General features: G+C 39.8%; 1 pseudogene; it reads left to right on the plus strand.

Moving 5' to 3' along the window:
* The first annotated feature begins 302 nt into the window (after positions 1-302).
* On the plus strand, positions 303-878 carry LOC18438813 (SH3 domain-containing protein 3 pseudogene; annotated as a pseudogene).
* Positions 879-11,554: the final 10,676 nt, after the last annotated feature.

Here is an 11,554-nt window from a genome sequence, read left to right on the forward strand (position 1 = left end):
GGCTTCCAAATATTTACCTATATCTCAAAGAATCATGCCGTATTTATCTCCTGTAATTGTGTGATTGTCCTCGATATAAAGAGGTACTTATTGATGTAAACATTCATCCAAAATAGTGAAGATGTAGCTAGTTGGGTTTTGGATACGTGGATGTAAGGTTTCGGCCCGAACCACGTAAATGTTGTGTTCTCTCTTCTTCTCTCCCCATTGCATGTATGCTCTGACGAATTCTAACATGATATCAGGGCAAGGTTCACGATTTGGTATTTCGTTTTGTCTCTTTCGTCTCTCTAGTGTGGAGGATGGACGCTTTGAGGAAGCAAGCGAGCAAATTCAGGGAGCAAGTGGAAAAGCAGCAACATACTGTAATTAAACAATTTACATCGAGTGGCTATGAAAGCTCTAATGTAATGGTTGTTGCAGAGACATCAACAACGGGAGAAGTTGTATAGATCCACTCGAACTAGCAAGAATTTTCAGAGAGACATACTTAGAGCTGCTGAAGGATTCATGACCATTGGACTTAAGCAGATTGAAATAGGAATGAAGTCATCGAAAGACTGTCGAAAATATGGAGTTGAATTCAACGATAATAAGATGTTATCGAAGGCTGCATCTTTGTATGCTTCAGCTCAAGCACATGTGGAGAAAGAGCAAGAGGAACTCAATAGAACACTTTCTTCCCAGGTGTTGGATCCCCTCAAATCCTTGGAAATTGGTGCTCCTTTAGAAGATGCTCATCATCTTGCTCAACACTACATGAAGCTAAACAACAGGCAGCTGAGGTTTCGAGACGCCAAGCTAAATCCTGAGAAGCTCCCATTATTGAGAATAGTGCCAAGCTGCAAGTTGCTGAAGAAACGGATAAGCTCTCATAAGCACTCAACTGATACCCCTCCTTTTCTCTCTTATCAGAGATAAGAGATAATCCACATCATGGACCACTAAGCAGGGATTCTCAGCCTTAGCAGCATCAGCCCATGCAACCCCTTTCTCTCTTACTTTTCTTTCTCTTTTTTTTCTTTTTTTTTTCTACACTTAAAATCACAGAAGTTCAAATCGCTCGATGCTTAAGAGAAGAAGTTGTATAGCTCCACTTGAACTGGCAAAGGGGAGTGTAACTTTGTCGATCAGAAATTTTTTATGAATGAAATGACAATCAACTTCTATATGCTTTGTACGATCATGAAACCCTGGATTTGATGCAATATATATGACGCTCATATTATTAGCATACAATGGTGTAGGAGTTTGATGAAAAATATTGAGGTCCTGTAAAAGGCCTCTCAGCCAAGTAATTTCACTGCAAGCTGAGGACATTTCTCGGTATTTGGCTTCTGCAAAAGATTTAGACACAATTTGTTGTTTCTTACATTTCCATGATATGATCGAATCTCCAAGAAAAATATACCGCCCAGTGGTTGAGCGTCTAATATCGGGGCATCCTGCCCAATCCGCATCAGCATAGGCTCTTAACTAGAGAGAGGAGTTAGAAGAGAATAATAGACCTCTATGTTATGTACCTCATAGATAGCGAATGATATGATGGACAGCTGAGAGGTGGATGCGACGATGATTAGCAACAAATTGGCTAATGACTTGTACTGTATGAGATATATCCAGACAAGTCATAGTGAGATAAATTACACTCCCAACCAGTTGTCTATAAATAGTAGGACCCGAAAGTTTGCCTCCATCATCCTTTCTATATTTTACAATCACCTCCATTTGTATATCCACTCGTTTATCATCAGATAAGTTGGCCAGTTTGATCAAGTCTTTGACGTAATTCTTCTGGTTAAATATGTATCCATTAGGGGAATAATGAATCTCCAGCCCAAGAAAATAAGTCAACAAACCCAAATCTTTTATTTTGAATGAGTGACTGAGAATCTCTTTCAAGCATCGAGCATCCATCCTCCACGCTAGAGAGTTTAAGAGAGAGAAACAGATCCCAAGTCTTTTAGAGAGAGAAACGGACCGGTTTTTCATAGAGAAAGGGACCCAAGTTTTCTAAAAAGAGGAGTAGAAAGGAAGAAAACCCATTCTTACAAGTCTTTGAAGAGAGAGAAAGAACCCAATCTCTCTGTTCTTGCAGTGGCGATTACACCACCCTCCATCCCCTTCCACCCTATCGCGCAGGTAATGTCCATGACATTGGGTTTTACTTCAACCCTCAAAGTTGAGGAGCACTATTGCGGGAAGCTCTCGATCATGTTTGATGATCGACTTTCTCGATCCTGATTGATGTTTGATGATCAAATTTCTCGATCCTGGTTGATATTTGATGATCGAATTTCTCAATCTTGGTTACTTGATCCTATTTGATGATGGAGTTTTCTGTTACTCTATCATGTGTGACGATCAAATTTCTCGATCTTGGTTGATGATCAAGTTTTTCGTTACTTGATCCGGTTTGATTATGGAGTTTTCTGTTACTCTATCTTGTGTGACAATCGCATTCTCGATCCTGGTTGATGATCAAATTTTCTGTTACTTGATCATGTTTGATGATGGAGTTTTTCGTTACTCCATCTTGTGTGATGATTAGTTTACATGACATTGTCTGCTCTGAATGCCTATGTTTAATGATTGAGTATTCTGTTATTCAATCCTGTTGGATGATGGAGTTTTATGTTGCTCCATCCTTTGAGATGATCGAACTTCTTTCCGTTATTCGATCCTGTATATTGATCGAGTTTTTCATTACTCAATCCTGAAAGTTTCGAAGGCCAGTTTGTTTGCTGTTGATCGAGTTTTTCGTAACTCGATCCTGTTTGTTCCTAAGGTCGTTTGTTCCCGAGGCTTGTTGATTCACCACTACAATAAACAATATGTGCTTATTGTTCAAGCAATCTGCGCAATCTGAAGATCACTTGTGATGGCCCAAACTTTTCCCGGCTGAGCAGGAGTGAGAGGTCAACGCCGGTTGAAGTTATGTGAAGAGGCTAGCGCCAGTTGGAGTTGTGGGAAGAGGCCAGCGCCGATTGTATTGGAGGAGGAGGCCAGCGCCGGTTGAGTTGCCAACCGCCGGTTGGGTTGTGTAGAGCTGGCTATGAAGGGGACGAAGCACCAGTGTCGGTTGAGCTACCTAACGCCGGTTGAGAAGTCCAGCGTCGGCAGTGTTTTTGAGTGAGCTAGTGCCGGCTGTGTGAGAAGGCGTAGCGCCGGCTATGAAGAGAGATAGGTCCAACCCCGACTGTGTAGAGAGATAAACTAGCGTCGATTGTGTAACACTGCACGAGAGTGCTTGAGTGCATGGTAGTCCAGGGAGCTCTCTCTCTCTCTCATAATCATTTTGTTTTCCATGCTTGTTGTACCCATCATCATTATGTCTCCATGCTTGTTCTCTCTCTCTCTTTCTGTCTCTCTCTCTCTCTCTCCTCATGCATGTCATTTAGCTTTGCGTGAATGACACTTGTCACTTGCTGCCCTTTCCTCTTTTATGAATGGAGCCCTTCTCATCCCACTCAGGAGCTTTGGCCCCTCTCTCCCACATTTTGCTCTCTCTTTCTCTCTCTCTCTAAAAGACTTAGAGTCTCATGTTGGGGAGCTTGAAGATGTGGTTGTGTGCAGGAGTTTTGGAGCAAATTTAGAGCTCAAGTTAAGTAGATCATGTTATTGTGTGTTTTAGTATGAAGCATGTATCTAAGCATGTATGAAGAATGATTTAAGCATGAATAAGCTTGAAATTAAGCATGAGATTGTATAAAAGTTTGTGTGGAAAAATAGGATTTCATGTATGTGTTTGTGCTATGTTTTTCCAGAAATTTAGGCTCCTTTGTATAATATGATGGGCACTGTTGTGATTTCTGTTGAGCCTGAAAATTTGTGGGCTGACGCTCTTGTGGGTCTAGTTTAGACTAGAATTGGCTTCATGTGATTATCTTGTGTAGTTTAGAAGTTATGCTTTGATCTTTGAGGTATATTATGGTTGGATTGTGGAATTTCAAGGATAATTGGGGGTTTTTGTGTCTCTCTATAGACCTACCAAATAATCTCAGAATTACTTTAAATCACCCCCATTGGAAACATTTCGGAGTCTAGTTTGAGTTTTTGATGTTTATGTCTAAATGATATTCCTGATAGATTGGAAGATATGATTTGAAATGTGCATGAATGCTACTATTATCAGACTGTGAAATTTTCGGGAACATCACTTTTGTTGTACCGAGACTTTGTCTAACCTATTGGCGACCAAATAACATGAAATCACAACCATTTGAAATATGCATGAGTCTATTGTGTTTTTTATGTTTTGATCTTGTTCCGATTCTTTATTTATGTAAAGTTATGCTTCAAAACATGCCAGTAGATCACCGTAAACAGTTTTGATAAAAACACAGAACTGATGTCTCAGATGTCAAGAGTTTTGAACAACCAAATGAGGTTCGATTATTACAAACCACTGCCGTTTGTAATATTTGTGAATAAGCTTGAGATCAAATGTTTAGCACTTTTCAAAATTCTTCATAATTTGAGAGTTATATGATTAATTGTAACAATATGTCACTATGGACAGCTTTTATAAAACTTAGAATTTATGCCTCTGTCGCCACGGATTTTGACTAGTCAAAAGGGGTCTATTTTCTTCCAAACCACTGCCATTTGAACGGTTCATGAGTAAGATTAATTTCACATGTTCTGCACTTTTTGGAATTTCTTCTTGATTGTGAGTTATGAAGTAAATCTTAAAGATATGTCACTGCCTTCACTGCACAACAGATTTCAGATAAAATATCTCCATTCTTTTGAACTTTGGAGGGGCCAAACAAGGTCCAATTGTTTTCAAACTACCCCGATTTGAAAGATAGGAGGAAAATGTTTTTTGGAACCATCTTCAAACTTTAAATGGTTCAATGATTATGGCCCTAATGGTAAGTGCACTTCATTGCCTTAATGGCAAGAAATTGAGCAGTAAGGCTTAACTGAAAGAATGTTACTGTTACTATAGTGTTGTCATTGTAATACTGTTAAAATGTGATATGCCACACCCAAAATGTGATATTGCTACTATCATTACAAGATACTAATATCGTCATTATATTATGTGTTATGTGAATGGGTACCTACTGTGTGAATGATGGTACCGTGCAGCTTTTGTGATATGTGAATGGATTCTCTACTGTGTGAATGATGGTATCATGCTGCTTATGGAAAGTTCTTTCTAAGCTACTAATTGATGTGATATCCATTATCTGTACTATGAATGTGAATGATAATTACAACATTGAACAAATGTGAATTCTGATATTTTATATTGTGTCTGCTCTATCTTATATTGTGCCTGCTCTACTTGAAAGCATCATCCTATAATTGTGACATAATTGTGATGCATGACTCCTGCTTTATGAGCATGGCTTAGAATCTTGTTCTGTGTTGTGTGATAATACTTATAAGCAAGGAAGCATAATGATGTGATCTACTTACTGGGCTTCTTAGCTCATTCCTTTGTTTCCACCCTTGTAGATTGACTGTTGCATGTCGAGAGTGGCGGGAGGCGATCGTGTTTGGTGGACGGAAAACATGGGCTCGACGAGTGGATCCATGTTCTTGTGCAGATGTTTGTTAGTTGTTGGCTGTGCATTTGTTGTTATTGAAGTTATGTATTTTTTATGGCAAGCCAGCAGTGCCTTAGACGATTGTAATATTCTGGATATTGTAGTTATGGCTTTTGGAGAATGCTTATGGATATGAATGGTTTTAATTTATCCACTTTTTGTTATGTTTATGGTGGGAGTTTTAGTTTTCTTTCGTGGTTTGCTTCTGATTCTGCCTATCATATGCATTTAGCCACTCCCACCTAAGTGACGTTCGCGACCTCTATGATCACGATCCCGCACCCTGTCACCCTCCAGTATGGGATGGTAGGGTTCAGGCAGCGGGGTCATGACAGTTATGGCATCAGAGCAGCCAGGATATGATTCTTGTCCTAGTGAGTCTTTGAAGTGTCTTTAAAATCGTTTTGGCTAGTTTGGTGACTAGAGTGCTCCTGTTGTGGGTCAAGATGCCGAGGAATCGTATTGATGACGCAAGTCCGAGTAATGAAAATACCGAGGCCCTCGGTGAGTTTTTCTTGACTTTTGGGGCCATGACCCAAATGATGAACGATAATATGTCGGCCCCGACTGCCTCAGGCCCAGGACTGTATGATAATAGTTTTATTGAAAGTTTAAGAAGTTAAGGCCAACCACTTTTGCGAGGCATGGTGGAGTAGAGAAAGCTGAGAGATGGCTTATGTAAGTTGAGAAGATATTTAGAGTCTTACAATGCATAGATGAGCAGAAGTTGAGGCTGGGTACCTTCATGCTAGAAAGGGACGCCGAACATTGGTGGCGTTCAGCCTAGTAGGCCCGGGAAGAAGTGGAGGCTATACCTACTTGGGAAATTTTTTTGGAAGCTTTTAATGAGAAGTACTTCCTTGACTCCATGAAAGAGAAAAAAGAAGTGGAGTTTATAGAATTGCAGCAAGGGAAATTGACTGTGGAGCAGTATGCAGCTAAGTTTTCGGAACTGTCTTGATATGCACTGCACGTTATCAATACAGAGGCTCGTAAAGCAAGTAAGTTTGAGAGATGACTCAAGGCCGAGTGTTCACACTTATGGATCAGGAGGCGAAGAGTTCTACCCCGGAGAACCACGTTAAGCCCCTTTGATTGTTGTATGAGATGCGAGAATTCTGTTTGTGTCTGATTGCTTTTCTGCTTTGTTTTGGCATCACTTTGATAAATCACATAAGGGTTGAATGAGATTTCCTGGCCTGCTTTGAGTGTATTGCATGGCCAATGATGTATAATTGTTGACATGCTTTGAGAGTATTGCATTGTCTGATTTGTGATTAGCATATTTTAAGTGTATTGCATGGTCAATGACATATAACTGTCGACATGCTTTGAGAGTATTGCATTGTCCAGCTTGTCACAGGCCTGCGTTGAGTTTATTGCATGGCCAATGATGTATAATTGTCGACATGCTTTGAGGGTATCGCATTGTCTGACTTGTGATTAGCATGCTTTGAGTGTATTACATGGCCAATGATGTATACATGTTGACATGCTTTGAGAGTATTGCATTGTCCGACTTGTGATTGACATGCTTTGAATGTATTGCATAGCCAATGATGTACAACTGTCGACATGCTTTGAGAGTATTGCATTATCCGACTTGGAACTGGCCAGCTTTGAGTGTATTGCATGGCCAATGCTTTATAACTGTCGACATGCTTTGAGAGTATTGCATTGTCCGACTTGGAACTGGCCAGCTTTGAGTGTATTGCATGGCCAATGATGTATAACTGTCGACATGCTTTGCGAGTATTGCATTGTTCGACTTTTGACTGGCCTGCTTTGAGTGTATTGCATGGCTAATGATGTATAACTGTCGACATGCTTTGAGAGTATTGCATTGTCCGACTTGTGATTGGCATGCTTTGAGTGTGTTGCATGGCCAATGATGTATAACTGTCGACATGCATTGAGAGTATTGCATTATCTGACTTGTGATTGGCATGCTTTAAGTGTATTGCATTGCCAATGATGTATAATTGTCAACTTGCTTTGAGAGTATCGCATTGTCCGACTTGTGATTTGCATGCTTTGAGTGTATTGCATGGCCGATGAAGTGTAACGGTCGACATGCCTTGAGAGTATTTCATTGCCTGACTTATGATATGAGATTTGATTGGCATACCTTGTGCGTAATGTATTGTCTGATTTGTGATTCATGGCATAATGTGTTTAACCTGTAATGAATTCTGAAGGAATCTCTTGGGTGTTTGACTCTGAATGATGTATTGTGTGTTTGTGTGCTAGAGTATTACCTATAGAATTTGTTTCTCTTGGATGCTTAGGTCTTTGAACGCTCTTCTAGGCATGAGTTGGTTGTGTGTGCATGCCTCAGTGGATTGTTTGGATAGAAGTTACATGGTCGAACCCCCTTTGTGTGATAATCAAGTGTACAATTTTGAGGACAAAATATTTTTTTTAGGGAGGGATGATGTGATGACCCAAACTTTTCCCGGCTAAGTAGGAGTGAGAGGCCAGCATCGGTTGGAGTTGTGTGAAGAGGCTAGTGCCGGTTGGAATTGTGTGAAGAAGCCAGCACCGGTTGTGTTGGAGGAGAAGGCCAGTGTCGGTTGAGTTGCCCAGTGCCGGTTGGATTGTGCAGCGCCGGCTGTGAAGGGGAAGAAGCGTCAACACCGGTTGAGAAGTCCAGCACCAGCTGTGTTTCTGAGTGAGCTATAGCCGATTGTGTGAGAATGCATAGTGCCAGCTATGAAGAGAGATAGGTCCAGTGCCGGCTGTGAAGAGAGATGGACCAGCGCCGGTTTTTTAACTCCGCGGGTGAAGAGAGTCACTGCTGTGCATGAGTGGTTGAATGCAAGCTAGTCTTGGGAGCACTCTCTCTCTCTCTCATAATCATTTTGTTTTCCATGCTTTTTGTACCCATAATCATTATTCTCCATGCTTGTTCTCTCTCTCTCTCTCTCTCTCTCTCTCCCCTCATGCATGTCATTTAGCTTTGCATGAATGACACTTGTCACTTGCTGCCCTTTCCTCTTTTATAAATAGAGCCCTTCTCATCCCACTCAAGATCTTTGGCCCCCTCTCTCCCACATTTTGCTCTCTCTTTCTCTCTCTCTCTAAAACACTTAGCGTCTCATGTTGGGGAGCTTGGAGAAGTGGTTGTTCAGGAGTTTTGGAGCAAGTTTAGAGCTCAAGGTAAGTAGATCATGTTATTGTGTGTTGTAGTATGAAACATGAATTGAAGCATGTATGAAGAAGGATTTAAGCATGAATAAGCTTGAAATTAAGCATGAGATTATATAGAAGTTTGTGTGGAAAAATAGGATTTCATGTATGTGTTTGTGCTATGTTTTTCCAGAAATTTAGGCTCCTTTGTATAATATGATGGGCACCGTTGTGATTTCTGTTGAGCCTGAAAATTTGTGGGTTGATGCTCTTGTGGGTCTAGTTTAGACTAGCATTGGCTTCATGTGATTATCTTGTGTAGTTTAGAAGTTATGCTTTGATCTTTAAGGTATATTATGGTTGGATTGTGGAATTTCAAGGAGAATTGGGGGTTTTTGTGTCTCTCTATTGACTTACCAATTAATCTCAGAATTACTTCAAATCACCCCCATTGGAAAGCTTTCAGAGTCTAGTTTGAGTTTTTTATGTTTATGTCTAAATGATATTCCTGATAGATTGTGAAATGTGCATGAATGTGCATGAACGTCACTATTATCAGACTGTGAAATTTCCAGGAACATCACTTTTGTTGTACTGAGACTTTGTCTAACCTATTGGAGACCAAATAACATGAAATCACAACCATTTGAAATATGCATGAGTCTATTGTGTTTTTTATGTTTTGATCTTGTTCCGATTCTTTATTTATGTAAAGTTATGCTTCAAAATATGCCAGTAGATCACCGTAGACAGTTTTGATAAAAACACAGAACTGATGTCTCAGATGTCAAGAGTTTTGAACAACCAAATGAGGTTCCATTTATTATAAACCAATGTCGTTTGAAATATTTTTTAATAATCTTGAGATCAAATGTTTAGTACTTTCTTCCTAATTTGAGATTTGTAACAATATGTCACTATGGACAGCTTTTATAAAAACTCAGAATTTATGCCTCTGTTGCCACGGATTTTGACTAGTCAAAAGGGGTCTATTTTCTTCCAAACCACTGCCATTTGAACGGTTCATGAGTAAGATTAAATTCACATGTTCTGCACGTTTTGGAATTTCTTCTTGATTGTGAGTTATGAAGTAAATTTTAAAGATATGTCACTGCCTTCACTGCACTGCAGATTTTTGATAAAATATCTTTATTCTTTTGAACTTTTGAGGGGCCAAACAAGGTCCAATTGTTTTCAAACTGCCCCCATTTGAAAGATATGAGCAAAAATGGTTTTGGAACCATTTGCAAACTCTAAATGCTTCAATGATTACAGCCCTAATGGTAAGTGCACGTCATTGCCTTGATGGCAGGAAATTGAGCGGTAAGGCTTAACTGAAAGAATATCACTGTTACTATAGTTTGTCATTGTGATATTGTATGTGATGTGCCACACCCAAAATGTGATATTGCTACTATCATGACAAGATACTGATATTGTAATTATATTATGTGTTATGTGAATAGGTACGTACTATGTGAATGATGGTACCGTGCAACTTATGTGATATGTGAATAGATACCTACTGTGTGAATAATGGTATCATGTTGCTTATGTGTTATGTGTATGGGTACCTACTGTGTGAATGATGGTACCGTGCAGTTTAGGTGTTATGTGAATGGATACCTACTATGTGAATGATGGTATCATGCTGCTTATGTGTTATGTGTATGCGTACCTATTGTGTGAATGATGGTACCGTGCAGCTTATGTATTAGGTGAATGGATACCTACTATGTGAATGATTGTACCATGCAGCTTATGTGTTATATGAATGGGTACCAACTGTGTGAATGATGGTATCGTGTTGCTTATGTCATATGTAAATGGGTACCTATTGTGTGAATGATGGTACCAGCATACTGAGATATTGGCGTGCTTTGAGCGTATTGCACGACCAACCGTGACATGATGACATTTCTAGTGATAGGGGAATTTCTTGGCATGCCTTTTGCGTATCGCATTGCTTGGGACATGTAACTTCTCATGAGATGCGCATGAGGTGATAAGTGAGCGTATTGCATTGCTTGAGATATGTGACTGTTTGATATTAGTGAGGTGCCTACTTTGAGGGTATTGTAGGGCCTGATTATGTGACCATACTGTGTTAAGTGACTGAGTGATGTGCTTTAAGCGTATTGCATAACCACAAGATAATAAGTGATTTCTCAGTATGCTTTAGGCATACTGCATTGACTGATACTGTAATTCTGGTCACTACGCAATGGGTCCTCCATTTGTAGTGGATATTCTGACTTTATTATATGAGTGGGCACCAATTTGAGAGTATTGCAGGGCTTGCTTGTGTGTTTGATGTCAGTAAGGTACATGCCTTGGAGTGTAATGCACTACCTGACTCTGTGAGTGCTAAGGGATGAAAACATGCTTTATTATGAAATAAGAGTATGCTCCATTGTGATAAGTATGTATACTCTAGAACATGTTCAGTTATAGATGAATGAGCAATATTGAGGAATGCATATGATGATAGTCCTGAGGAAAGGTCATTCTAAACTACTAATTCATGTGATATCCATTATTTGTACAGTGAATGTGAATGATAATTACAGCATTGAACAAATGTGAATTCTGATATCTTATATTGTGCTGGCTCTACCTGAAAAGCATCATCCTATAATTGTAACATAATTGTGATGCATGACTCTTGTTTTATGAGCATGGCTTAAAATCTTGATCGGTGCTGTGTAATAATACTCATAGGCAGGAAAGCATAATGTTGTGATCTACCTACTGGCCTTTTTAGTTCATTTCTTTGCTTCCACCCTTGTAGATTGACTGCTGCAGGTCGAGAGCGGCGGGAGGTGATTATGTTTGGTGGACGAAAAGCCCACGCTTGACCAGTG

The sequence above is a fragment of the Amborella trichopoda genome, chromosome 10, assembly GCF_054954075.1.
Source record: "Amborella trichopoda isolate Santa Cruz 75 chromosome 10, AtrichopodaSantaCruz75HAP2 v2.0, whole genome shotgun sequence".
In the NCBI taxonomy this organism is placed as follows: domain Eukaryota; kingdom Viridiplantae; phylum Streptophyta; class Magnoliopsida; order Amborellales; family Amborellaceae; genus Amborella; species Amborella trichopoda.